This window comes from Pleurodeles waltl, chromosome 12, assembly GCF_031143425.1.
Source record: "Pleurodeles waltl isolate 20211129_DDA chromosome 12, aPleWal1.hap1.20221129, whole genome shotgun sequence".
Taxonomy (NCBI): Eukaryota; Metazoa; Chordata; class Amphibia; order Caudata; family Salamandridae; genus Pleurodeles; species Pleurodeles waltl.
In genome coordinates, this window is record NC_090451.1 from 24896568 (window position 1) to 24903728 (window position 7161).

The following is a 7161-nucleotide window of genomic DNA, read 5'->3' on the forward strand; positions in this document are numbered from 1 at the left end:
GAAGGACTCCTGTGTGCACTAGCTGGTCTTCTGTGGGCTCTCTGAGTTGCTGAGAGCCCCCTCTCACTCCTCCTCCTGGGTAGAGTCCACCAGGTCCCTCCTGGTCCCGGGCAGTGCCATTTTCCGCTAACCGTGAGTTTTGCGTGTGCCAAGGTTTGTTGGCGGAATCCAGCGACGCAAACCAGACTGCCATCATCCATCCGGTGTGGGATATCATCTGCACCAACCAGGAACCCGCATCCATCTTCTTGGGTGCAGTACTGACTGCTGTTGTTCACCAGTGGTTCTTCTTTTGCACCTTGATTTGGGTTAGCAGGGCCTCCTGTCCTCCCTGGACTCTTCTGTGCTTCTTGGACCTAGTCCCATTCTTCCACAGGTCTTTAGGTCCAGGAATCCACCCTTTGTGTCTTGAAGTATCTTCTGGTTCTTGCATTATCTTCTTTCTTGTGTTCTTGTGTGTTCTAGGAAAGTTACTGTGATTTACTCCTGCTTTCCTGGGCTCTGAGGTGGGTTCTATTACTTACCTTTGGTGTTTTCTAATACTCCCAGCGCCCCTCTACACACCACACTTGCCTAGGTGGGAAACCGACATTCACATTCCACCTTCTTAGTATATGGTTTGGGTTTCCCCTAGGCCCATTTCTAACCATTGTGATTTTCACTAATTGCACTTTTCTAACTGTTTTTATTGCTATTGCTGCTACTAGTGTATATAATTGGTGTATTACTTACCTCCTAAGGGAGTATAGTCTCTATGGTACTTTTGGCATTTGTGTCACTAAAATAAAGTACCTTTATTTTTGTAACACTGAGTATTTTCTTTCATGTGTGTAGGTGCTGTGTGACTACAGTGGTATTGCATGAGCTTTGCACGTCTCCTAGATAAGCCTTGGCTACAGCTACCCCTAGAGAGCCTGGCTTCTAGGCACTGCCTACATTTCACTAATAAGGGATAACTGGACCAGGTATAAGGTGTAAGTACCATAGGTACCCAATACAATCCAGGCCAGCCTCCTCTAAACCACTGTACTATATAGGTTACTTTTTACATTTTTCTTGTGATCGGTGACATTGGGTCATCCAGATAACTTGTGTAATGGCCCGAATACCAGTCTTTCTCGATTTCCCCTGTTGATGTTTTCCCACTACATTTGATCTTTTATATTTTGATTGAATAAATGTATGAAACATTCCATTTGCATACTACTTTAATATCATTGTTTATGGGAATGGTGATGCATTTTATTCAAAGGACCCCTGTTCCTTTAAAGTTAGTTTACTGCTCCATTTTAGGACACTCTACTTACTCCATGACACTACGCCACACCAGTCGATGACACATCATTCTCCTTTATGCCATTAACTTTGAGCCATGCTGAATAGTAGTCTCACTAGTGTACAGCATGGCTAAAACACATTGGCAAAGGCAATAGACCTTGCATAGGCGAGACCTATTGGCTTTGCCAATGCTTGTTTATGAGGTATGAACTTCAAGGTGACTTGCAATATCCTTATGTACGCCAGGGGTATTTTACCTCATATAATACAATGGTCACACCTACAACTTTCCCACAAACCACTTAAAACCTTAGTGCATAGCTTCTGTCATTCCAAGCTATTAAAGTAAAGCAGAAGAAAGAAAAGCAACATTCAATTTTTTACTTTAAACAGCTGCATTAATTATGCTCTGTGACCTGATCTACCTTTTACCTTGGCTGCTAGCTCTGGTAGAAGGCATTGTAATGTCAGAACTCGACTTTAATAACCCTATCATAGTCATTTTCCGATGTCTTTTCTTTATAATCAGTGAATGTCTTTTCTTTATACGCAGTGACTTGGTGCATCACAAACAGCTGTTTCTAAAGAAATGCATGACTGCAGTTTATACAGAGATTAGAGAATCCATGTTTATATAGCCTGTAACTCCAAGAGCATCTTCAGTTGAAATGCTTCTAGTTATGACTGATGTGGAGCTGAGCTTCCCAAGATCACACACAGGAGTAGAAGTGTTATTAGAACTATGGTTTCCGAGCACAGTTTACAACTCTTGTACCTAATCGCTTTTCATATCTCCAGTGCGGTTCCAATTGGCATGAGGTGAAGGGCATGGTGGGTGTGGGGCGCAAAGGGTATGTTCTTCCTTTTTACCCTCCTACCTTGATTTGCTTGGTGCATGAAGATGCAAGGTTAATCAACATGTTATTTTCACATTTGAGCTAATTACTTTGTGAATGTAAATAACAATAAAAGATACTTTCAGACTGTGAAAACATGCCTTCCTTTCTCCCTATTTCACTTCCAATATATATGATTGTGTATATTTATCGGAGCCTGCAGTTCGTAAACAAGAGCGATTTGTATAGGGTTGATTGAAAGTCCCCAAGGCTGTCCCTGTCCCCCCCAGAAATGTATTGTCTCCTACGCCCCTGCCTGCTTTGGCCCCTTTCTGAGCTGGCGAGTTTCTAAACCATGAGCCGACAGTATCTCCTTGACGCCTGCTTGCCTCTGAAAACAGAAGGGCCCGCTTCTCGCAAAATACCTGTAGACCCATCCCTGATACCTCGAAACCGGGCGTTCTTACATTTCTAGGTTAACTTGAAGAAACGCTTGCAGATGTCCTCATGTTAAGATGAAAACCCACATGCAGAAAAGTTCGTGAACTGTTCTCGTGAATTACCTGAGACTGAACCTTGCAACTGTGCGTGCCCCATGTACTAATGTACCCCTGACTTTCACAAAAGAGCCATCCGCTGCTATCGTGGCCAGGGTTGCGCCCTATAAAGCTCTTAATAAAAAATAAAATACAGATATCCCTTCTCTGGAATTCTGTGTATGAGTGCAGTAGCGTGGCTGTGGGCATAGGATGGCCGCCCTACGCTCCCTGAATCTGTGTAGGTAAGGGCAGAGTGCCAGGTCCCACATTCCCTGCATCTCTATGGAAGCATGCTTGTAGCTTAATTTGAGCCGGTGGTTCCGGCGCTCAGCAGCGGCTCTTACTAGTCAACACCGGCACTCATGACATTCTGCCACATGGTGGTGCTGTTTACCTAATTTAGGGATGCGCACAATCACAGCTGTTTATCCAGTCAATATACAATGAAAATAACTACTACCCGCCACGCAAGCCTTTCTTGTAGCCGAGGGGCCTGGATGAACTGTCCGCTTGCAGGAGTGTAGGGTAGTGCTTGTGTCGGTGGTGTCACTGGCAGGGGCAGTGGGTGGTCGACGCTGCAGAGCCTCCTGACAAGGGCCCTTCCAATTATTATCATTATTTTTTTTTTTTTTACAAATTACGTACTGCATGTAAAGTGAGCTAGGCCTGCGCCTGCAGGGGTCACGCGTGTAGAAACATGCTCCAGCTCTGCGTTGTCTCTAGCTTTCCGTCAGCGCCCTGCACTCTCTCCATCAGTGTGTTACCTTACCCAGTAGGTCCTGAACTCCCTGTATCCTTACGGTTCATGGGGCAGGTAGGGACAGGCCAACTCAGGCCAGATCCTGTGCGTCTGTGCACTGGCATGCAGGAGAGGGGCTCTCTGACTCTAGGTGACGTATCTGTGCACTGGCATGCAGGAGAGGGGCTCTCTGAGTCTACGTGACATGTATCTGTGCAGTGGCATGCAGAAGAGGGGCTCTCTGAGTCTACGTGACATGTATCTGTGCACTGGCATGCAGGAGAGGGGCTCTCTGAGTCCAGCTAACATGTATCTGTGCAGTGGCATTCAGGAGAGGGGCTCTCTGAGTCCAGCTGACATGTATCTGTGCAGAGGCATGAAGGAGAGGGGCTCTCTGAGTCTAGGTGACATATATCTGTGCACTGGCATGGAGGAGAAGGGCTCTCTGAGTCTAGATGGCATGTATCTGTGCACTGGCATGCAGGAGAGGGGCTCTCTGTGTCCAGCTGACATGTATCTGTGCAGAGGCATGCAGGAGAGGGTCTCTCTGAGTCTAGGTGACATATATCTGTGCACTGGCATGCAGGAGAAGGGCTCTCTGAGTCTAGATGGCATGTATCTGTGCACTGGCATGCAGGAGAAGGGCTCTCTGAGTCCAGCTGACATGTATCTGTGCAGTGGCATGCAGGAGAGGGGCTCTCTGAGTCCAGCTGACATGTATCTGTGCAGAGGCATGCAGGAGAGAGGCTGTCTGAGTCTAGATAGCATGTATCTGTGCACTGGCATGCAGTAGAGGGGCTCTCTGAGTCCAGCTGACTTGTATCTGTGCAGAGGCATGCAGGAGAGGGGCTGTCTGAGTCTAGATGGCATGTATCTGTGCACTGGCATGCAGGAGAGGGGCTCTCTGAGTCTAGGTGACATATATCTGTGCACTGGCATGCAGGAGAAGGGCTCTCTGAGTCTAGATGGCATGTATCTGTGCACTGGCATGCAGGAGAGGGGCTCTCTGAGTCCAGCTGACATGTTATCTGTGCAGTGGCATGCAGGAGAGGGAACCTCTGAGTCCAGATGACATGTATCTGTGCAGTGGCATGCAGGAGAGGGGCTCTCTGAGTCTAGATCACATGTTATGTGTGCAGTGACATGCAGTAGAGGGGCTCTCTGAGTCCAGCTGACATGTATCTGTGCAGTGGCATGCAGGAGAAGGGCTCTCTGAATCTAGATGACATGTTATCTGTGCATTGGCATGCAGGAGAGGGGCACACTCTGTGAATCTAGATGACATGTGTCTGTGCAGTGGCATGCAAGAGAGGGGCTCTCTGAGTCTAGATGACATGTTATGTGTGCAGCGGCATGCAGTAGAGGGGCTCTCCGAGTCTAGATGACATGTATCTGTGCACTGGCATGCAGGAGAGGGAACCTCTGAGTCCAGATGACATGTATCTGTGCACTGGCATGCAGGAGAGGGAACCTCTGAGTCCAGATGACATGTATCTGTGCAGTGGCATGCAGTAGAGGGGCTCTCCAGCTGACATGTATCTGTGCAGTGGCATGCAGGAGAGGGGCTCTCTGAGTCTAGATGACATGTTATGTGTGCAGTGGCATGCAGTAGAGGGGCCCTCTGAGTCCAGATGGCATGTATTTGTGCAGTGGCATGCAGGAAAAGGGCTCTCTGAGTGTAGATGACATGTATGTGTGCAGTGGCATGCAGGAGAGGGGCTCTCTGACTCTAGATGACATGTTATCTGTGCAGCGGCATGCAGGAGAGGGAATCTCTGAGTCCAGATGACATGTATCTGTGCAGTGGCATGCAGGAGAGGGGCTCTCTGAGTCTAGGTGACATGGATCTGTGCACTGGCATGCAGGAGAGGGAACCTCTGAGTCCAGATGACATGTATCTGTGCAGTTGCATGCAGTAGAGGGGCTCTCCAGCTGACATGTATCTGTGCAGTGGCATGCAGGAGAGGGGCTCTCTGAGTCTAGATGACATGTTATGTGTGCAGTGGCATGCAGTAGAGGGGCCCTCTGAGTCCAGATGGCATGTATTTGTGCAGTGGCATGCAAGAAAAGGGCTCTCTGAGTGTAGATGACATGTATGTGTGCAGTGGCATGCAGGAGAGGGGCTCTCTGACTCTAGATGACATGTTATCTGTGCAGCGGCATGCAGGAGAGGGAATCTCTGAGTCCAGATGACATGTATCTGTGCAGTGGCATGCAGGAGAGGGGCTCTCTGAGTCCAGATTACATTTATCTGTGCAGTGGCATGCAGGAGAGGGGCACATTCTCTGAGTCTACACAACATGTATCTGTGCAGTGGCATGCAGGAGAGGGGCTCTCCGACTCTAGATCATATGTATCTGTGCAGTGGCATGCAGGAGAAGGGCATGCTCCTTGAGCCTAGATAACGTATCTGTGCAGTGGCAGGGAGGAGAGGGTCTCTCTAAGTCTAGAGGATATGTTATCTGTGCAGTGGCATGCAAGGGAGAGACACACTCTCTGAATCTAGATGACGTATCTGTGCAGTGGCATGCAAGAAAGGGGCCCTCTGAGTCTAGATCACATGTATCTGTGCAGTGGCATGCAGGAGAGGGGCTCTCTGACTCTAGATCACATATATCTGTGCAGTGGCATGCAGAAGGGCATGCTCCTTGAGCCTAGATGACATGTATCTGTGCAGTGGCAGGCAGGAGAGGGGCTCTCTAAGTCTAGAGGACATGCGAGCACACATTTATATTCAAAATATGTTTTTAATCTGCTCCTTTCTCTTTTCCACGAGTGAATGCCCTGTATCAGTGTGGGAGCATGCCCTGTTTCAGTCTGGCAGGATGTTAGTGGGTACCTTGTATCAGTGTGGCAGCATGCCAGTGAATGCCCTGTGTCGGTGTGGCAGCATGTCAGTGGGTGCCCTGTATCCGTGTGGCAGCATGCTCTCTATCAGTGTGGCAGCATGTCAGTGGATGACCTGTATCAGTGGGCAGCATGCCCTGTTTCAGTCAGGCAGGATGTTAGTGGGTGCCTTGTATCAGTGTGGCAGCATGCCAGTGAATGCCCTGTGTCGGTGTGGCAGCATGTCAGTGGGTGCCCTGTATCCGTGTGGCAGCATGCTCTCTATCAGTGTGGCAGCATGTCAGTGGGTGCCCTGTATCAGTGGGCAGCATGCCCTGTATCCGTGTGGCAGCATGTCAGTGGGTGCCTTGTATCAGTGTGGCAACATGCCAGTGAATGCCCTGTGTCGGTATGTCAGTGGGTGCCCTGTATCCGTGTGGCAGCATGCTCTCTATCAGTGTGGCAGCATGTCAGTGGGTGCCCTGTATCCGTGTGGCAGCATGCTCTCTATCAGTGTGGCAGTATGCCAGTGAATGTCCTGTATCAATCTGGCAAGATGTCAGTGGGTGCCCTGTATAAGTATGCCTGCATGCCCTGTATTAGTGTGGCAGCATGCCAGTGAGTGCCCTGTATCAGTGTGCCTGCATGCCCTGTATCGGTGTGGCAGCATGGCAGTGGATGTCCTGTATCAGTCTGGCAGGATGTCAATGGGTGCCTTGTATCAGTGTGACAGGGTGCACTGTATCAGTGTGGCAGCATGTATGTCAGTTTGGTGCCCCGTGTCAGTGTGACAGAGTGCACTGTATCAGTATGGCCGCATGCCCTGTGTCAGTCTGGCAGCATGTCAGTGGGTGCCCTATTTCAGTGTGGCAGCATGCCAGTGGGTGCCCTGTATCAGTGTGGCAGCATGCCAGCAGGTGCCCTGTATCAATGTGGCAGCATG